Source organism: Pinus tabuliformis, chromosome 3_2 (assembly GCF_031772625.1).
Source record: "Pinus tabuliformis cultivar Carrire ecotype Pingquan chromosome 3_2, CPIR1, whole genome shotgun sequence".
NCBI classification, from domain to species: domain Eukaryota; kingdom Viridiplantae; phylum Streptophyta; class Pinopsida; order Pinales; family Pinaceae; genus Pinus; species Pinus tabuliformis.
The window spans coordinates 367,452,797-367,475,892 of record NC_142302.1 but is presented as its reverse complement, the minus strand read 5'-3'; positions in this window follow the sequence as shown (position 1 = coordinate 367,475,892).

Below are 23,096 nucleotides of genomic sequence, written 5' to 3'. Positions count from 1 at the left end.
CTGTAGCTCCCTCAGGGTCTCATGCTGCTGATGGTATGATTGGTTCAGTTAGCACTAAAAGTAAGAAGAAATCTTCAAAGAATTCTTCACCTATAATAAATTTAACTGATTCCATGACAGGAGTGTCTTCCGCTGAAATTTATACCGACATCCATGTCGTAAAATCATCTACGGCCAAACCAAAATCCGGTAGTAAAAGGAAGGGGACGAAGAAAAAAAATAAAAAATCAAAAGATAAAAAAAATAAGAATGAATATACTGATGAAAAATGAAAACCTCGTTATCCTTGTTTCATTTGCAACGAGTATCATTTTACCAAAGACTGCCCACATCGAGCATAGGTTTCAAAAATCGTTAAAGGTCCTCAAACGTGTGTTGTCTTGAAGGATCCTTTTCCTATTCAAGATAGTAAGATGATTGGTTCTTCCTCAAATGCCTTAGAAGAACCCATAATGATAATGTCTCATGTTAGGATTGTGACGTGATCACAAGATTAGGGTAGTAAAAATCATGTTGGTTGTAAAGAAGCAGAATCTTCTAATTTGAACACATAAACTACAACTCCTCTTGGTTTCGGTCCACTGCAGATCGAGAAACCGAACCCTGACTTAGTAATCAAACCGCCTGCTAAAGGTATTCTTCGGAAATCAGCTTTCAATCCACATGCAAGAGCTACTTAGAATTATAACATTGTTGAAGACTTAGCCATTTCCCCTTCAGCAATGTCAGCTTTGGAAGTGTTGCAGTCATGCCCAGCATAGTGTAAATTACTATTATCTGCTATAGGAGCTGTCGATATTTAGGATTTGAACCAAATAATGTTCAATTTAGAGAATAGTACACCCCGCCTCCCTCATCAAATGGCTTTTCAGATTCCATTTTTAGTCAAAAACAGACCTCGCTTTTGGACTGTGATTGATGAAGGGGCTTCTACGTGTATTATGTCGATCCAGTATTGGAAATCGCTTGGTTCTCTGACACTCAGTTAGTCTCCAACAATTCTAAGGGTTTTTGATGGCTGAGAGTTCCATCCTTTTAGTATTTTGTAGGATTTACCTATAGGGGTCGAAGGCAAAACTGTAAATCTAGATGTGGAAGTGGTTGATGCCCCTCTAGATTACAACCTTCTCCTGGGTCGCAGTTGGTCTTATGCTATGACTGTTATTCTTTCATCGGTATTTTGGCTTATCAAGTTTCCTCGTAATAGAAAGATCATTATGATAGACCAACTGACTTATTTCTCATCTGACCTAGCCTCTTCAGATAGTATTCAGCACATCGGTAAAATGAATATCCCTTACAAGGATGTTGGCATAGGTTTGATTAAAGATTCTAGTTTACTAGGAAATTTTTCCTTCCCTCTGTTAACACCCAGGTTGTTCCCTATGACTCCCAAGGGAATACAGCCGAGGTAACCACTAAACAAGCTTTGGATTACAATCTCTAGCCAAACTGTAATCAGAGAGGGCTCTCTCTTTAAGATTTATCTCTGTTTTATGAGGATTTTAGGCTAGTTATGAAGTGAGGGTTTGGTTTGAAGTTTGGTTGAATGATATCTTTCAATACCTAAGATGTAGTGTTCAGACAGTTGTAATTCATTGGGCAATGGAGTCTAGAGCTGTGAATTGCTTGAAATGCTTAAGTGAGAGTGTTCAGACTGCAGGGCCTATTGGGTATTTCAACAAACAAACTTAAAACCGTGGTGATGATGTATGATTAGCTAATGGAAAGCAATTAAGAATTTCCCATTAAGCTAGTGGTGTGAAAGTGAAGTATATTGCACAGGAGCAAACTTGAATTCATGAAACAAGGGTCACTGTGAAATATATATTCTGAAAGTGCAGCATTTAAGAATTACACTTATCAAGATTATAACTGAAGAAAACACTCATTAACAACATAGATTGAGCTCAGGGTATTTCATGAATAAATCCTGAAGCTATTCTTTTTCTTTGCTGCTAAATACTAGAACTTAGAAACATGTATGGATTGTAAAAGACTGAAACACATAACGAAGAGAGTTACAGAAGACTTATTGTATTGTGAGATGCACAGGGATCCTGCAACCTTTAACAAACACCATGAACGCACTCAAACAGCTCAGAACTTCAGAGATTCCATCACTTCTTTTATTAAACTCTGAATAGATTACAGCATAGGATCTCTTCAAGAGGAAATCAACAACCCCCTGCAAACTTATGCGAGGGGGAATATATACAATCGGTTCCAAAATATCTGAACCGTTGAGTTATCTGATAATTAAATATGTTACCAACTTTTAAAAAATATCAGAAAAGCAGTTACTACTGCTATTAATACAAAATGAATGCCCTTTATATCTGTCAGGAGATACTTTGACCCTTGGAGGCCACTTAGTCGATCTGAAGGTTCTGCTTTAATGCTGGAAAGGTGCCTTTATGGCTGTTGTGCTGTAGCTTTTCGGCTCTGCTACCTGTTAGCTGTCAATCTTGCTTTTTTTGGCCGAATATGATCTGCTGAGTTGGCTCAGCCCATTCCTCTCTCATCCACCGTGTATGCATCACTTTTTCTGAAGGTGATGACTTATGTTTTTTGCTGAAAACTGTGCTGGAAGCCTTTGGATTTACAGTATCTTCTGTATCATGCTAGTCCACCATTCTTGTGTGGGCAGTTGATGTTTAAGAATGGCATCCAAAGTCTCATCTACCTCTGTGTATTTATAGAAATTGGGAGGCACTTCAAACAGGTGTTTAATTTCATTCATTATAAAGAATAAATTCTCTACCCTGTTGTAGAGACTTTGTCCTGTAGCTGGCCCTGTTTCCTCTGAGGTGCTGGGCCTTTCAGTGATCTGATTTGTGGCGAATGTGTTGACCCTCTTGGCATACTTCTCATGTATAAGTAGTCTTCCTGCGCTGTTCAGTAAGCCAGGGAGACCTCTGTTTTGCAATGCGACAAATTTGTCCATGAACCTATTGACCTCTGTCTGCATGTCCTGGGTCCTTCTCTCTAATGTCTGTACCAGGTTTCTTAGTGTCAGGACCCTCTTTACTAACAGAATAGTCTCAGTCCTGTTGGGAGTTCCCATAGTTGCTAACTGAGCACTTGTTCTATTATTGAGCACATTGATCATCCTGTTGGCAACTTCCGGCATATTGCCTAGAGAGGCCCTTGATCTATGAATTTCCTTCTGTGCTTTTGCAATGAGCTCTAACTGCTCATGAATTGTCTCAATATACTGCCATTGGTCAGTGATGGATTGGCCAATGTTGGCCCATAAGACTGTCTTGAGCTCAGCTGTCACTTTATCCAGTGTGAGCTCCTTCTCCAGCTCTTTTATCTTATCCTTAAGGGCTTTCACTTCCCTGCCCTTTTCTGCCACAGTCTGCTTGGATTTGTCATATCGTTCATTCACCTTGGCTAAACTCTCCCTGGCCTCCTTTAGTTCTGTCATTTGGGCTTCTAGGGCTTGTATTTCATTCTTGAGCTTCTGCATGTCCAGGCTTGGAGCCTGCTCTGTTGTTGTTGGTGCAGTTGCTGATGTAGATGGTGCTGTCTTTTCAGTAGGAGGAGTTGTGGTCTGAGGAGGTTCCTCCAGGTTAATTATTTCTGGAGGAGGCTGAGATGATTGACCTCCTTCCTTCTGCTGTAATGATGCTTGTAATGCTGCCTGTGCAGCCTCTGATTCACCCAGCTTTTCTTGAGTCTGGATCAGTTGTTTGTATAAAGACACCAGTAAAGCTGTGGCATCTTGATCATGTCTCAGCTGGGCAACTTCATCTGTTTGAGGGTGAATTGTTGCTGGGATTTTGATCTTTCTCCTCAAAGCTGCCATGTCTGCATCCCTCAATTTCAATATTTCTTGTATGCCCTTGATGTCCTTAAGATCATGTCCAATCTCTATGATTATATCTTCTAAGGCCCTGATCATGTTATCCTTTGCTTGAGAGGATGCTCTCTCCAACTCAAGTTGGGCAGCTGTATTATTCAGGCTATTTTCTAGCCTGTAGTTATCCAGTGTCTTGTCTGCCAAGGAGGCATACACCATCTCACCCGTTTGTTTATGCAATTCGATTTTGTCCATTGGGTGGATGTCCTTGGCAAGGACCTCAAGATTGGTCCTCAAGTAGTCTAAAGGGGACTGTGGCTGCAATGCAGTTGGAATGAAGTGACTCATGATCGTTTTGCCTTCATTAACATCATATGCAGACATGAGCCTTTGCTGGTTGGTGGGAGCCATTTTCAACAAATGATTATATAGTTGTATCTTTATTGGCTCATTCCTCCTCTTTATGTCAATGAACTACTGTTTGATGCTCAGTTCACCTTCTCTCTGCTGGCTTGAGGAGCTGACTTCTCCTCCCATCATCCTCTCTTGTTCCTGCTGGAAGGAACTTGCTGAGGCCTCCAGACTTGGTGGGCCCATGCCCAAAGATTGCACCAAAGGCATTTCCTCTTCTAAAAGGGGATTCATTCTGTGTCTTTTCTCCCCTTGACTTATTGATGTGGTTAGGGGAGTCTCTCTGTCCCTCTTTCTACTTATGTCTTCCTTTTGTGGAGTTTGGAGGACTGAAGCTTCAGCTGTTGTTTCCTGCCTAGGAGGCACAATTTGTGGTGGCTGCTGCTCAGTAAAAATTGGGGCCTCAGCTGCCTTTTCTTGCTGTAATGGCTGCTCTTTCTCTTGCTGCCCCTCTTGTTGCTGTTGTACCTGTTGTTGTTTCTGCTGCACCTCATCATGAGGTGGCTATTCGGTTTCCATCTCTTTTTCCTTGCCTTTGCTAGAAGTCTGCCAGTAGCTTTAACTGCTTGCTGATTTGCTGTGGAGGAAGAGGCAGTTGCTCCCACTTGTGTGCTTGGAAGAGTAAACACCTGTGAACAAAGCTCAAGGTTAGCCATCTTCCTCAGATTTCTTACTGCTCTTTCATTTAACTCTTCTTGTGTGATAGCCTCCTCTAAGGTTCCTCTCCTCCATTATACTTGATTTGCATATTTTTCTATGTGAGGAATCCTTACATGATCATAACCGGACAGCCTATACTTGGCCCTTCTTAACGTTATGAAGTGATTAGGGTCATAAGGTTTCCAAAGAAAATTGGTCTGAAGGCCAAGGGATTCAAGCATTCTGTCTGCTTCATGCCAACCTTCCTCCCTCTTGTTATAGATAAAGTGGCCTAATTTGTTTCTGACCTCGAGTTGTGCTTTCTTGCCTCTGCCTGAAAAGTGCAGCACATCAGCATTTCCAAATTGCCTAAAATATTCAAGGGCAAATAATCTCATAGGCACATATCTAGGCAATCTGTATGGGGGCAACTCACACCCATATATTCTGATGACTGTGTGGTGTTGGTAATAGTACCAATCCCCAATGCTGTATGATTTGGACAACTGAAGGACCCTTTGCATCTCATCAGTAAGTCTTGGAGGAGGTGAGCTCATTAGCATAGACATGGCTGGGTGGATGAAGAGATCCATGAACTCACAGTAAGTGTATGGAGATTCAGATCTGCAGTGGAAGGAAGAGGACCAATAGACTACTGACCTTGGGTTTCCTTGTGCATCCACTCTTTTCATAGCAAAATGGAATTTCTCGTGTTGATAGTACAAAATCAAATGGTAGATGTAGGAGGTGTATCTGAACACCCTTTCTCTTGCCAAGTTCATAAACTGCTCATGTATCTTATCAGAGATGTAGGTGGCATAGTCATAGCAGATTGGAGACTTGCCAGGGGCAAACATAAGCATTATTACCAGCACAGTTTCATCAACAAACTCAATTGAATTGTAGCCCCGAATGGGACTGATCATATCTACTAGGTCTCTACCCAGTTGATTGAGGTATACATGGGAGATAGGAGGGTACATCACAGTATCAGAGTCAATGTATTGTTGATTTACCTTGGTGACCTGAGCATCTGTCAACTGGGCTCCTTGCTTAATCAGATCAACCAGTGACAAAGGAACCAATTTCTTCTGAGTTTTGAATTGCAGCATCTCTCTGATGGCTTCAGGGGTGACATAGAAAATAATTGAGCCTGAAGGGTCAATCACAGCCCTCTGAGTGGCATCATAACAGTCAACACATAGGTGGATTAGCTCAGGAAACTGGTTGACCTGTGGGAGCTTGAAGATAGGGAGAAAAGAGTCCCAAATACCTAATACATCTGTTCCAACCTCATGTTTAATCTTCAACTCATTCAATAGGTGAATGTGAAACTTGCTGTGCATCAACATTTCTTCGGATATGTGATAATCCAGGTCTGCTAGAGGTTTCCATTCCAATTCTCTCTGGGGAGCGTTCAATGGAGCAACGTTCAAAGCCACCGGGGCTACTGGTGGATCCATGGTTTCTTTAAGGATTTCGGTTGTTTATAGACTGGTGTTACTATGCAGAGCAATACAAAGAGTTTACTTTGACAGAGAAATGTGAATTACTCAAGGACAGAGGATAAATGGTCAATTGCAGCAATTGAAATACTGCTTAATGCATGGATAAGACTAATGTCTAACCTTAGTCTCTCTTTTACAGCAAATTGGTATGGTTTGGGTTACCAGTTCGCGATTGCGCGAACATAATGCAGTTTTTGATAAAAGCTCAGGCAAACAAGGCTCAGCTGGTGATTTTCGACCTTACAGGTGCAAATGGGGACCAGGCACAGGGGATTTGCCGGTGAATTATAAGCTTCTCAGTGTTTTAAGCTTTTTATGGTAAATCACAAACAAACCAGGCGCAAGAGGGATTCACAAAGATAAATACTTGGTATATAGCGAGTAATGGTCACAAATGGAGGTGGAAATGGCGCGCCGATGATCTCCAGGTTGAGTTCAGCAGGTTGGTGCGCGGTTTGAACGTAAAAAACCATGCAGAGAAAGCAACAGCGTTTTTGGAAAAAAGCGCGAAAAACACGAAAATTTGGCCGAAATATGGATTTTTCGGAACATTGGCGCTTTTTTTGGATGACGTCAGCATGACGTCATCAGGTGGGGTCAAGGTCGGATGATGTCAGCATGACATCATCGGGTGACGTGGCGACATAAGAGAGGTCCACGGGGATGGTGAGGTGGCAGACAGGTGGAGCAAATGGCGGACAGGGCGCTGACACGGCGATGACGTTGGTGGGCGGGTTCACCGAAACGGGAGGTGGTTAGCGGTTTCATATCGCACCGCCTTCCATACGGAAGCGGAAATGTCAGAGGTACCTCCGATACGATGTGGGGGTGACGCGTGGCAGAGGCCTGACATCACCCTCTGACAGATATCGGAAGGTATCTTTCGTACGTCGGGGCCGGTCCGATATGCACGGGAGCCGTCGGATGAAAAGGGCCTGATCCGACGATCGACGGATCGTTGAGGTGGCCAGACGATACGGACGAGGGTGGGATTTAAAATAATATTTCTTTTGGGATTTGCGCCCGGCGGAAACCTTTGGAATATGGTGGATTTTCATGGTTTTTCAATGTATTTTTATAAAAATGCGGATAGTGCTAAAACTTTGGGTAAATGAAAAAAGTGGGTTTTTATGCGCATTTTGCAAATGAAACGGGTTAGGGGTAAAAAGGGTTTATCACAAGGTTTCTTAGCCAATGAAGGGTTTAAAGGGTCAAATGGCTTCAGAAGGGGAAAATGGAAAGTTAGGTTTAGGGTTCTTAAACTGACCAGATGCCAATTTAATCCCAACAGTGAGCATATGGCTATAATGCCAAGGGGAGGAATATTTATACAATGCTTGGGGTTTATACACCATAGTGTTATAATAGTAGGGAAAGGGTAACATAGGGGATTTAGAAAATAGAAGTTAGGGGTTAATATGGATGGAAAAGGTGAATGAGGAGTGAAATCACTAAGTTTATTTGAAAATCACTTAGTTTAGGGAGTAGATCAAAATGAAAAGATTTTTAGACAAGAAATGTGGCTGTTAAAGGAATAAGAACCACCATAAAACCTCAAATTCTTTCCTGAATCTCAACTGATGAAGGGATGTTAGTAATGAATGTGAAAGGGGAAAATGTGAAGTTAGACATGCTCCTTTGCTTTGCTGCAACATGATGGAGAAGAAGGCCTTCTCAATCCATTGATTTTCCTTTGTGAATAGGTTAGCACACATTCAGTTGTAAGGAATGACATTTCTGCAACCCCATCTGCCTACCCATCTACTTGCCTAACATTTTTTGTTTCTTCTTGGAGGGTGCACTTAGACTTGCAGACCCTTATTTGCCTTTTCTTTTCTCTTGGCTTTTTCTTTTGATTTTCTATCTAGAACTACCCTTATTGCTTCCAAGGTCCCAGATTAAGCAGTTGGGAACCTTAATTCTCTACCTAAGCTGCTGGTCTGCCAAGATTAAACAGTTTGGACAGACTTCTTTCTCTATTCTACAACAAAAATTGAAACATGGCATGGTCCAGATTAGGCTGTTGGACCATCCATCAAAATTGAGTGCACATCAAGCTTTTTACACACAGTGTCTTCTCTTGGAAATATGGGATCTTTGCATCATCAAAGCAGAGCATATTTGGAACTTTCTTTGCCAATCATGAAATATGAAACCTATTGGTATAGGTAGCTAACAGTGGCTCCACATGGGGATGGTTTTTCCATTTGAAAGACCAAGAACAGCAGGTCAGAATGCCTTGGCCCTTGACTGCTTTTACCAAAACTTGAAGTATGCTGCTTTGAAATGCCAAAATTGTACTCTTCCCATCTTGGTAGATCTCTGAACTCATTAGCTTTTAGCTGAGAACCAATAAAACTTGAGAAACTGCATTTTTATATTTTAACAGAAAGTAATATATACACTTGATTATGTACAAGGGAAACTCAGGCTGCACTTATGGATAGTAGTCAAAATAGTGCTTCAACATCCTGCCATTCACAGGACCTTCATCCAAATCAGTTTCTTTAAGACCTTTAAGGAAATAAGTATTGTTTCCTTGTACTGCTTGAACAGCAAATGGTCCTCTCCAAAGGGAATCAAATTTTCCATGTTTTCCTTTATCTTCCCTTCTTGAATCCCACTTGAGGACTTTGTCTCCAACATTAAAATCTTCTGCCTTGGTCCTTCTGTCAAAGGCTTTCTTTAACTTTTCTTGCAAAACTTGAACTCTGCTGTAAACTTGGTCTCTAGTTTGCTGTAAACATATAATTTGATTTACCCTCCTTTGCATATCATTGGGCTCAGCTTGAGTCTCTTGAAGTAGTTTCATAACAGGGATCCCTAGTGATGAAGGGAATTTGGCCTCTAATCCATAGACTAGCTCATATGGGCTGACCCCAATTGATCTTTTGGTTGTTAGTCTATCTGCCCATAAGGTATTCACAAGCTTCTTATGCCAATTCTTCTTATTTTCTTCCAATACCTTCTTTATGATGTTCACAAGGCTTTTGTTTGATGATTCAGCAAGGCCATTTCCTTGGGGATAATATGCAGTAGAATGGCCCAAGGTAATGTGAAATTTGTGATAGAAATTCACCATCTTGTTAGATCTGAAGGCAGCAGCATTGTCTGTTATTATTTTATCAGGACAACCAAATCTAGAAAGAATATTGGTCTCAAGGAACTGAATGATAGTGGAATCATTTGCTTGTCTGCATGGAACAACTTCAATCCATTTAGTAAAGTAGTCTGTAGCTGTTAGAATCCATCTATGTTGGCCTGAAGATGAAGGGTGAATTTCCCCAATGAAATCCAAGCCTCATTGTTGAAAAGGTCTCTCTGTTGCAATAGGCCTCAAAGGAAGTGGCAGTAATTTTCTCTTTCCCTCAAATACTTGACATTTATGACATGAGGTGGTGAATTTCTTGACATCAGAGAAAACAGTGGGCCAATAGTAACCAGCCCTCAAAATTTTATCCATAGTGGACTTCCAATACAAGTGTCCACCACAGTCACCTGCATGAAATTCTTTGGTGATATTGTTAGCTTCATTTTCAATCAGGCAGTTTAACAGTATACCTTCATGGTTTTTCCAAAGCAAATTGCCATCTATTACACAAAATTTTGAAGCTTTCATTTTTAGGAACCTACACTTAGTTCTGGACAATCCTGGTGGAGCACACAGGTTTTGTAGTACATAACATATATCAAAATACCAGGGGGATTGTTCAAAGGCTATATTTATCTTTGGAGTCGCCAGCTCCGGTTCACTGTCCAGCTGGTTGATGTCCAAGGCTTGGAAATTTGTTTCAGACATTAATTTGGCCAAACCTTGCCCTTTTATCAGTTTTGTAGGTTTTATTTCAATGTCAAATTCTAAAATGTTGGCAATCCATTTTCCTCTTCTGCCCTCTAAGTTCTCTTGAGTAAGTATGTCTTTCACAATTGGGCTTGGTACATAGGCTATAACATGGGAGTATAGGATGTAGATCCTAAAGTCTTTAATAGCTTTGACCAAGGCATATGCTTGCTTCTCCATAATCTGGTATTTCAGGGGTGCATCTCTAAGAGCTTTACTAAAGAAAGCAATGGGTTTCTCATTTCCTTGGTCATCTTTTTGTAATAAGACAACAGCAATTGTGTGTTGGGAAGCAAAGGAAAATATGATAAATTCCCTATCAAATAGAGGGTTGGTTAAGACTGGGGTCTGGGTGAGGGCTAATTTTATTCCTTCAAAGGCTTGATTTGCTTCTACTGTCCATTTTACTTTTGAATCCTTTTTTAGCATGTTATTGAGTAATCTGCTTAATTCAACCAAATTTGGGATAAATCTCCTTAGGAAGTTGATTTTACCCAGAAAGGCTTGTAATTCCTTTACATTTCTTGGATGAGGCATTTGTAAGATGGCCTGGATTCTCCCTGGGTCGATCCTAATGCCATCCTTTGAAATGATGTGACCCAACAGTTTACCTTCTTCCAAACCAAACAGGGATTTCTTGGGATTTAAGGAAATTCCATATTTCCTATAGGTTATGAATATCTGCCTTAGATGTTTCAGATGTTCAGGGTCAGATTTTGAAAATGGTGTAAGGTCATCTAAGTAGACCACAAGGAAATCATGGATCTCTTTGGCAAAAGCAATATCCATTGCTCTTTGAAAGGTAGCCCCTGCATTTTTCAATCCAAAAGGCATTTTCACATATTTGAAGGTTCCCCAAGGGGTTGTAAATGCAGTTTTATCCTGGTCATCAGGGTGAACTAGGATCTGGTTGAAACCTGAGAATCCATCAAGTAGAGAAATTCTTGAGGCCCCCACTACTCTCTGCAAGATGTGATCCATCTTGGGTAAGGGGTAATTATCTTTCAAGGATACTTGATTCAAGTTCCTTAGGTCAACACATAGCCTTATTTCACCAGTTTTCTTTCTTGTAGGGACTAAGTTTGAAATCCAATCAGAGAATCTGATTGGTGCTATGATGCCTACCTTAAACATTTTTTGTACCTCTTGTTCCATTGTTGGGAGAAGCATAGGATTGATTCTCCTCAATTTTTGCTTAAAGGGTTTTTGATCTGGCTTGAGAGGGATAGTGTGTTGAATTACAGAGGTGTCATAGGATTTTAAATCCTCATAACTCCATGCAAAGACATCCTGGAACTCTTTGAAGAGGTCAATGTATTTAGGCTTTTGATCAGGAGGTAATAAAGCAGACAGTTTTATTATTTTGGGTTGTTCAGCAGTCCCAATGTTGCACTCTTCTATGGCAGTGTTGAGGGGCTGCATTTTTGGTTTGTTGGGAACATCATTGGAGTCGAAAATGTCTTCTAAAGGAGCTAAGCCTGTTGGAAGAAAATTGTCCTTCAATTGTATAACTTCAGCTTCATCTTCGGCTGCCTCCTCCCAACTGTTTTCTCCAAGTTCTTGTATGTTTTCTTTGTTAAAAATTGTTGGATGTAGGATTTGGTGAGCTGTCTTAGGTGACATTGGCTTGTTATTCTGTTTACTCTGTATTTGTGATTGACTTGCTCTTTCAGGTATTTGTGATTGACTTGCTCTTTCAGTGTCAATGTTTAGTCCTGAAAATTCTTGCTGTAAAGTCAAGAAATTGTTTATTTGTGTATCATCATCAAACACTTGCCAATCCTTGACATTGTTTGGGACAGATGGTCTGTGTTTTATCTTAGCTGTAAAGCAATGATGGGGCTCAAAAGGCAACTTGCAGGTACTTGCAAATGTGGCCAAGCTATGGGCATGCAGATTATGGGTTCTAGGAATTTTGGTAATCTGGAATTCAGTAAAGGACTGCAGTAGTTGAGCAGCAGCAGATCTATAAGATCTCAATCTTTTATCATTAGTAACAAAATTTCCCTTTACCTGTTGGATAATCAAGTCTGAATCTCCCATAATTGAAACTTTTATGGCTTGTAAGGATTTTACTAGCTTAAGGCCTAGCAAGAGAGCTTCATATTCAGCCATATTGTTGGTGCACCTGAAGTTTAACCTATAGGATATGCCCTCTGCATGACTGTTTTGTTCGTTATGTATCCAAACCCCTACTCCTGCCCCTAACTTGTTGAATGACCCATCAAATTCTAGAAACCATAGGTTCTCTTTTTCTAGGGGTGATTTAATAATTTTTCTGTGATCTGGGATAGTGAGTTGAAGCTCTGGTTTTTCACCTGGTTTGTCTTCTAGGACAGTCTGATCACTTGATTGAAGTAGCTTGATTTCTTGAGCAGCAGCTTGTTCATTAATATCCTGGTCTTGCTCAAGTGTTTTGGTTTCAACATCATTATTTATAAGACCTGTATTGTCATTGAAAAGAATATATGAGTCTATATCAGAATGAACAGCATATATGGGAAAATTTTGCGGTTTTTCTTCACTGCTGACCATGTACTTCATAAGTGTTTCTCTGTATAGCCTTTTTGGTTGCCCAAAGACAGAGATGGTTGCATATGACATGTCTAGTTGTAGGGAACCTTGGAGTTTAGCCCCCCATGATCTTGATAACAGCATCCCATATTTAGGTGGGATATCAGCAACCACCACATCCATGAGAATTGTTTTATTTGGGTACTGAACAAGGGACACACATAAGTCTTTTATCAAGCCTAGACACTTAACTTGGCTAGAGTCAAATGAGAATAGGTCCTTATATGGTCTTGTAATATCTAGATTCAACCTTTCCATGACTGATTTCGGCATCAGGTTATGAGAGGCACCTGAGTCAAACATTGCATTGTGTAGTATCTTATCATGAACATGTAAACTGGCATAAAAAGGTAAGATCCCTGTGACTGCTGTCTTTCCATCAACCTCTGGACCGAACAACAATTCTGGGGTATCATCCAACACATTGACATTGTCTTTATTACGAGTAAGTTGGAGGGACTTCTTGATTTGTTGTTTGTAGATGTCATGCTTGGCTAGTTCTGAGAGAGGGATGGCTACCTTCAGTTTGCCAATTTCAGCTTCCAAGTCAAAGGGTCTTTCAGATTGAACCTTAGTGTTGTCGGTGACAACCTTTTCCTTGTTCACTAGGTTTTCTTCTTGATTCTTATCTTGATCTTGAAGCTTATCCTTGTTACTGACCTCTTGAGGAATGTTAGTTGGGTTGGGCTGCAAGGGTGATGACTCTACTGGTTGCTGTTTTGAGGGAGAAGTTACAGCTATTTCCTCAACTGTTACCTCATCTGTAATTGGACCAGTTTTGTCACTTGGTTATGTGATAGTAGCTTTCTTAGGCTGTGTTGTGTCCTTTGTCTTGTCAGGCTGTGTCACATTTATAGTTCTGCTTCTTAGCTTATATTGTTTATGAACTTCATAAACAGCTGTGTCATATCCTTGTTTAAAGTCAAATGACTCACCTGACCTGGTTTGGAATTGCTGAATGTCATCATCTTTATGATCCTCTTGACTTAGAAAAACTTGCTGCTCATCATTCAGGCCCATGAAGTTAATGTGGGTGTCATCCGTTTGTTCATCCGAAGTGGATGCCTCAGTATAGTTTTCCTGGAAAGGAGGTCTTATGTCTGGGTCAGAACCGGTCCTGCCAACGTTTGGGTTTTGATTTCTCCTAAAGTTTGGATTCCTGTTAGGGTTATTTTGTGGTGCATCCCATGATGACTTTCTCTCAATTGATTCCACTCTATCACCCAATCTCTTCATGCCAGTGAGTATTGCATCCAGTTTTTAATCAAAGGCTGAGGGTTCTTCTTTGAAGGTGGTTCTCCTTTCTAATCTTGCCCTGTTTCTTTTGGCAATCAGGTCAGCCTCTACTGTGACAGCAACCTTTTGGGCTTCTTCAAGGGTCTCAGGTGCCCTTTCTTTTAATTGATATGCCATATCAGGGTAAAAACCATTAAGAAATTTGTACAAGGCTAAATCAGGGGGAGGTCTTAAATTCTGCTGTATTGCGTTATATACATTATTGAATCGTGCACAATACTCCAAAACGGTCTCTTGAGGACCTCGTTTGATTGTATCATATTCACCAAGTATGTGCAGGGGATCTTTCTTCTTCTCCCACCTATTAGTAAAGGCTTGATAAAGGTCATCAGGAGTTGTGATAGTATTTGCAGCTAGTGATCTGAACCAAGTTCGGACATCACCTGTTAGGCTCTGGACAAAAATTCTCATTCTCACACTATCATCATCGATTTCATAGTTCTCAAAGTGATCCTGCATCCTCTTGGCATGTTGAATAGCAGAGTAAGGGCCAGTGGAGTCAAAATATGAGATTTTGGTTTGGTAATCCTGAGGTAAAGCTGCAGGATTAGCAGGTAATTGCAAAGGTGCATATCTGTTAGCCATATTCACAAGGTTTGGGGGATTGACAAGGGCAACTGGGACAAAAGGAACGATGGGTACCACAGGGGTAACAGGTGTAGCAGCACCTAGAGTGTTGGTCAAGGGGATATGTGCAGTGGATGAAGAAGTGAGAGGAGTGCTCTGAGATGTGGATGGTGAACTAGGGGAATTGGGGGTAGACCGAAAAAGAACCTTGATTGGGGTAGAAACAGGGTTAGGATGAACTGTCTCTAGACTGAAATCAGCAAGATTTTCCTGCTCTTGCTACTTCCTAATGATTCTAGGGATGGTGTTAGGATTTTCAAAAACAGGGGGTGGATTTGGGTCAGGATTTGACCTAGTGTACCATGGATTCTTCTTGGGAGCCAGCTTCTAACTAGTTTTTGAATATTTTTTAGGAAAAAATTTTATATCTGCAAGGACTGGATAAGATTTTGGAATGGCTATATAGATCTCAAAGCTAGTATGAAGATTGGCTGAAGCAGCTCTTCCCTAAAGCTGTTAATGTAAAACAGAAACAGTTTTGAAGGTTTCCTGGCTGATATTCAGGCTTCATCTGTAGCCTTAGGAGATATATAGTAATTAGAAAATCCTAAAGAGTTCCCCAGCGGAGTCGCCATTTATGTTAACACCCAGGTTGTTCCCTATGACTCCCAAGGGAATACGGCCGGGGTAACCACTAACCAAGCTTTGGATTACAGTCTCTAGCCAAACTGTAATCAGAGAGGGCTCTCTCTTTAAGATTTATCTCTGTTTTATGAGGATTTTAGGCTAGTTATGAAGTGAGGGTTTGGTTTGAATTTTGGTTGAATGATATCTTTCAATACCTAAGATGTAGTGTTCAGACAGTTGTAATTCATTGGGCAATGGAGTCTAGAGCTGTGAATTGCTTGAAATGCTTAAGTGAGAGTGTTCAGACTGTAGGGCCTATTGGGTATTTCAACAAACAAACTTAAAACCGTGGTGATGATGTATGATTAGCTAATGGAAAGCAATTAAGAATTTCCCATTAAGCTAGTGGTGTGAAAGTGAAGTATATTGCACAGGAGCAAACTTGAATTCCTGAAACAAAGGTCACTGTGAAAGATATATTCTGAAAGTGCAGCATTTCAGAATTACACTTATCAAGATTGTAACTGAAGAAAGCACTCATTAACAACATAGATTGAGCTCAGGGTATTTCATGAATAAGTCCTGAAGCTATTCTTTTTCTTTGCTGCTAAATACTAGAACTTAGAAACATGTATGGATTGTAAAAGACTGAAACACATAACGAAGAGAGTTACAACAGACTTATTGTATTGTGAGATGCACAGGGATCCTGCAACCTTTAACAAACACCATGAACGCACTCAAACAGCTCAGAACTTGAGAGATTCCATCACTTCTTTTATTAAACTCTGAATAGATTACAGCATAGGATCTCTTCAAGAGGAAATCAACAACCCCCTGCAAACTTATGCGAGGGGGAATATATACAATCGGTTCCAAAATATCTGAACCGCTGAGTTATCTGATAATTAAATATGTTACCAACTTTTACAAAATATCAGAAAAGCAGTTACTGCTGCTATTAATACAAAATGTATGTCCTTTATATCTGTCAGGAGATACTTTGACCCTTGGAGGCCACTTAGTCGGTCTGAAGGTTCTGCTTTAATGCTGGAAACGTGCCTTTATGGCTGTTGTGCTGTAGCTTTTCGGCTCTGCTACCTGTTAGCTATCAATCTTGCTTTTGTTGGCCGAATATGATCTGCTGAGTTGGCTCAGCCCATTCCTCTCTCATCCACCATGTATGCATCACTTTTTCTGAAGGTGATGACTTATGTTTTTTGCTGAAAACTGTGCTGGAAGCCTTTGGATTTACAATATCTTCTGTATCATGCTAGTCCACCATTCCTGTGTGGCCAGTTGATGTCTAAGAATGGCATCCAAAGTCTCATCTGCCTCTTTGTATTTATAGAAATTAGGAGGCACTTCAAACAGGTGTTTAATTTCATTCATTATAAAGAATAAATTCTCTACCCTGTTGTAGAGACTTTGTCCTGTAGCTGGCCCTGTTTCCTCTGAGGTGCTGGGCCTTTCAGTGATCTGATTTGTGGCGAATGTGTTGACCCTCTTGGAATACTGCTCATGTATAAGTAGTCTTCCTGCGCTGTTCAGTAAGCCAGGGAGACCTCTGTTTTGCAATGCCACAAATTTGTCCATGAACCTGTTGACCTCTGTCTGCATGTCCTGGGTCCTTCTCTCTAATGTCTGTACCAGGTTTCTTAGTGTCAGGACCCTCTTTACTAACAGAATAGTCTTAGTCCTGTTGGGAATTCCCATAGTTGCTAACTGAGCACTTGTTCTATTATTGAGCACATTGATCATCCTGTTGGCAACTTCAGGCATATTGCCTAGAGAGGCCCTTGATCTCTGAATTTCCTTCTGTGCTTTTGCAATGAGCTCTAACTGCTCATGAATTGTCTCAATATATTGCCATTGGTCAGTGATGGATTGGCCAATGTTGGCCCATAAGACTGTCTTGAGCTCAGCTGTCACTTTATCCAGTGTGAGCTCCTTCTCCAGCTCTTTTATCTTATCCTTAAGGGATTTCACTTCCCTGCCCTTTTCTGCCACAGTCTGCTTGGATTTGTCATATCTTTCATTCACCTTGGCTAAATTCTCCCTGGCCTCCTTTAGTTCTGTCATTTGGGCTTCCAGGGCTTGTATTTCATTCTTGAGCTTCTGCATGTCCAGGCTTGGAGCCTGCTCTGTTGTTGTTGGTGCAGTTGCTGATGTAGATGGTGCTGTCTTTTCAGTAGGAGGAGCTGTGGTCTGAGGAGGTTCCTCCAGGTTAATTATTTCTGGAGGAGGCTGAGATGATTGACCTCCTTCCTTTTGCTGTAATGATGCTTGTAATGCTGCCTGTGCAGCCTCTGATTCACCCAGCTTTTCTTGAGTCTGGATCAGCTGTTTGTATAAAGACACCAGCAAAGCTGTGGCATCTTGATCATGTCTCAGCTGGGAAACTTCATCTGTTTGAGGGTGAATTGTTGCTGGGATTTTGATCTTTCTCCTCAAAGCTGCCATGTCTGCATCCCTCAATTTCAATATTTCTTGTATGCCCTTGATGTCCTTAGGATCATGTCCAATCTCTATGATTATATCTTCTAAGGCCCTGATCCTGTTATCCTTTGCTTGAGAGGATGCTCTCTCCAACTCAAGTTGGGCAGCTGTATTATTCAGGCTATTTTCTAGCCTGTAGTTATCCAGTGTCTTGTCTGCCAAGGAGGCATACACCATCTCACCCGTTTGTTTATGCAATTCGATTTTGTCCATTGGGTGGATGTCCTTGGCAAGGACCTCAAGATTGGTCCTCAAGTAGTCTGAAGGGGACTGTGGCTACAATGCAATTGGCATGAACTGACTCATGATCATTTTGCCTTCATTAACATCATATGCAGACATGAGCCTTTGCTGGTTGGTGGGAGCCATTTTCAACAAATGATTATATAGTTGTATCTTTATTGGCTCATTCCTCCTCTTTATGTCAATGAACTGTTGTTTGATGCTCAGTTCACGTTCTCTCTGCTGGCTTGAGGAGCTGACTTCTCCTCCCATCATCCTCTCTTGTTCCTGCTGGAAGGAACTTGCTGAGGCCTCCAGACTTGGTGGGCCCATGCCCAAAGATTGCCCGAAAGGCATTTCCTCTTCTGAAAGGGGATTCATTCTGTGTCTTTTCTCCCCTTGACTTATTGATGTGGTTAGGGGAGTCTCTCTTTCCCTCTTTCTGCTTATGTCTTCCTTTTGTGGAGTTTGGAGGACTGAAGCTTCAGCTGTTTATTCCTGCCTAGGAGGCACAATTTGTGGTGGCTGCTGCTCAGTAAAAATTGGGGCCTCAACTGCCTTTTCTTGCTGTAATGGCTACTCTTTCTCTTGCTGCTCCTCTTGTTGTTGTTGTACCTGTTGTTGTTGCTACTGCACCTCATCATGAGGTGGTTGTTTGGTTTCCATCTCTTTTTCCTTGGCTTTGCTAGAAGTCTGCCCAGTAGCTTTAACTGCTTGCTGATTTGCTATGGAGGAAGAGGCAGCTGCTCCCACTTGTGTGCTTGGAAGAGTAAACACCTGTGAACAAAGCTCAAGGTCTGCCATCTTCCTCAGATTTCTTACTACTCTTTCATTTAACTCTTCTTGTGTGACAGCCTCCTCTAAGGTTCCTCTCCTCCATTTTACTTGATTTGCATATTTTTCTATGTGAGGAATCCTTACATGATCATAACCGGACAACCTATACTTGACCCTTCTTAACGTTATGAAGTGATTAGGGTCATAAGGTTTCCAAAGAAAACTGGTCTGAAGGCCAAGGGATTCAAGCATTCTATCTGTTTCTCGCCAACCTTCCTCCCTCTTGTTATAGGTAAAGTGGCCTAATTGGTTTTTGACCTTGAGTTGTGCTTTCTTGCCTCTGCCTGAAAAGTGCAGCACATCAGCATTTCCAAATTGCCTGAAATATTCAAGGGCAAATAATCTCATAGGCACATATCTGGGCAATCTGTATGGGGGCAGCTCACACCCATATATTCTGATGACTGTGTGGTGTTGGTAATAGTACCAATCCCCAATGCTGTATGATTTGGACAACTGAAGGACCCTTTGCATCTCATCAGTAAGTCTTGGAGGAGGTGAGCTCATTAGCATAGACATGGCTGGGTGGATGAAGAGATATATGAACTCACAGTAAGTGTATGGAGATTCAGATCTGCAGTGGAAGGCAGAGGACCAATAGACTACTGACCTTGGGTTTCCTTGTGCATCCACTCTTTTCATAGCAAAATGGAATTTCTCGTGTTGATAGTACAAAATCAAATGGTAGATGTAGGAGGTGTATCTGAACACCCTTTCTCTTGCCAAGTTCATCAACTGCTCATGTATGTTATCAGAGATGTAGGTGGCATAGTCATAGTAGATTGGAGACTTGCCAGGGGCAAACATAAGCATTATTACTAGCACAGTGTCACCAACAAACTCAATTGAATTGTACCCCAGAATGTGATTGATCATATCTACTAGGTCTCTGCCCAGTTGATTGAGGTATACATGGGAGATAGGAGGGTACATCACAGTATCAGAGTCAATGTATTGTTGATTTAGCTTGGTGACCTGAGCATCTGTCAACTTGGCTCCTTGCTTAATCAGATCAACCAGTGACAAAGGAACCAATTTCTTCTGAGTTTTGAATTGCAGCATCTCTCTGATGGCTTCAGGGGTGACATAGAAAATAATTGAGCCCTTTAGGGTCAATCACAGCCCTCTGAGTGGCATCATAACAGTCAGCACATAGGTGGATTAGCTCAGGAAACTGGTTGACCTGTGGGAGCTTGAAGATAGGGAGAAAAGAGTCCCAAATACCTAATACATCTGTTCCAGCCTCATGTTTAATCTTCAACTCATTCAATAGGTGAATGTGAAACTTGTTGTGCATCAACATTTCTTCGGATATGTGATAATCCAGGTCTGCTAGAGGTTGCCATTCCAATTCTCTCTGGGGAGCGTTCAATGGAGCAACGTTCAAAGCCACCCGGGCTACTGGTGGATCCATGGTTTCTTTAAGGATTTCGGTTGTTTATAGACTGGTGTTACTATGCAGAGCAATACAAAGAGTTTACTTTGACAGAGAAATGTGAATTACTCAAGGACAGAGGATAAATGGTCAATTGCAGCAATTGAAATACTGCTTAATGCATGGATAAGACTAATGTCTAACCTTAGTCTCTCTTTTACAGCAAATTGGTATGGTTTGGGTTACCAGTTCGCGATTGCGCGAACAGAATGCAGTTTTTGAGAAAAGCTCGAGCAAACAAGGCTCAGCTGGTGATTTTCGACCTTACAGGTGCAAATGGGGACCAGGCACAGGGGATTTGCCGGTGAATTATAAGCTTCTCAGTGTTTTAAGCTTTTTATGGTAAATCACAGACAAACCAGGCGCAGGAGGGATTCACAAAGATAAATACCTGGTATATAGCGAGCAATGGTCACGAATGCAGGTGGAAATGGCGCGCCGGTGATCTCCAGGTTGAGTTCAGCAGGTTGGTGCGCGGTTTGAACGTAAAAAACCATGCAGAGAAAGCAACAGCGTTTTTGGCAAAAAGTGCGAAAAACACGAAAATTTGGCCAAAATATGGATTTTTCGGAACATTGGCGCTTTTTTTGGATGACGTCAGCATGACGTCATCAGGTGGGGTCAAGGTCGGATGACGTCAGCATGACGTCATCGGGTGACGTGGCGGCATAAGAGAGGTCCACGGGGATGGTGAGGTGGCAGACAGGTGGAGCAAATGGCGGACAGGGCACTGACACGGCGATGACGTTGGTGGGCGGGTTCACCGAAACCGGAGGTGGTTAGCGGTTTCATATCGCACCGGCTTCCATACGGAAGCGGAAATGTTAGAGGTACCTCCGATATGATGTGGGGGTGACGCGTGGCAGAGGCCTGACGTCACCATCTGACAAATATCAGAAGGTATCTTTCGGACGTCGGGGCCGGTCCGATATGCACGGGAGCCGTCGGATGAAAAGGGCCTGATCCGACGATCGACAAATCATTGAGGTGGCTGGACGATATGGACGAGGGTAGGATTTAAAATAATATTTCTTTTGGGATTTGCGCCCGGCGGAAACGTTTGGAATATGGCGGATTTTCATGGTTTTTGAATGTATTTTTATAAAAATGCGGATAGCGCTAAAACTTTGGGTAAATGAAAAAAGTGGGTTTTTATGCGCATTTTGCAAATGAAACGAGTTAGGGGTAAAAAGGGTTTATCACAAGGTTTCTTAGCCAATGAAGGGTTTAAAGGGTCAAATGGCTTCAGAAGGGGAAAATGGAAAGTTAGGTTTAGGGTTCTTAAACTGACCAGATGCCAGTTTAATCCCAACAGTGAGCATATGGCTATAATGCCAAGGGGAGGAATATTTATACAATGCTTGGGGTTTATACACCATAGTGTTATAATAGTAGGGAAAGGGTAACATAGGGGATTTAGAAAATAGAATTTAGGGGTTAATATGGATGGAAAAGGTGAATGAGGAGTGAAATCACTAAGTTTATTTGAAAATCACTTAGTTTAGGGAGTAGATCAAAATGAAAAGAATTTTAGACAAGAATTGTGGCTGTTAAAGGAATAAGAACCACCATAAAACCTCAAATTCTTCCCTGAATCTCAACTGATGAAGGGATGTTAGTAATGAATGTGAAAGGGGAAAATGTGAAGTTAGACATGCTCCTTTGCTTTGCTGCAACATGATGGAGAAGAAGGCCTTCTCAATCCATTTATTTTCCTTTGTGAATAGGTTAGCACACATTCAGTTGTAAGGAATGACATTTCTGCAACCCCATCTGCCTACCCATCTACTTTCCTAGAATTTTTTGTTTCTTCTTGGAGGGTGCACTTAGACTTGCAGACCCTTATTTTCCTTTTCTTTTCTCTTGGCTTTTTCTTTTGATTTTCTATCTAGAACTACCCTTATTGCTTCCAAGGTCCCAGATTAAGCAGTTGGGAACCTTAATTCTCTACCTAAGCTGTTGGTCTGCCAAGATTAAACAGTTTGGACAGACTTCTTTCTCTATTCTACAACAAAAATTGAAACATGGCATGGTCCAGATTAGGCTGTTGTACCATCCATCAAAATTGAGTGCACATCAAGATTTTTACACACAGTGTCTTCTCTTGGAAATATGGGATCTTTGCATCATCAAAGCAGAGCATATTTGGAACTTTCTTTGCCAATCATGAAATATGAAACCTATTGGTATAGGTAGCTAACACCTTCCTCCTAACGTATCTCCTTCTATTGCAACTATTCATATGATTTCATTGAATGCTCTTACTTTTGATGATCCTTGGATCGTACCTTCCGATTCTGAGGTGAATTCATTTGGTGGCGTGATGCCTCTGAGTCCCTTTGAAATTGCATATAAGGCTGTACAGTCATTTTCTGATGCATATTCAACCGAAACTGATCCAATGAATGTGATCCATGGAGAGTCACTTTCAATATCAAACTCAGCCTCATCAACACTTTCTGATCCTATTCATTCTGATGAGCAGATTCGTGAACTATTGCATGTTTATGATTTACCATGGGAAGATCTACATCAGCGATCTTCATTTTTACCTGAGCTTGATCATTTTGAAAATTATTTTTCTTCTATTTTTACGACTGACTATGTCAAAGAACTGCAGAATCCATTGCAACATTCTAATTTTGAGTTGAATTTGGAAAATATTTCTCGAACAGTTCCTATTGACATTTCAGTTAAGCCTGGAATTATTGAAAACATTCATATAGGTGCTTCCTATATGGATGATGAAATCCACACTTATAAAGCCCTATTTCAAGAATTTTGTGAAGTGTTTGCCTGGTCATATGAAGAAATGCCAGGAATCGATCCGTC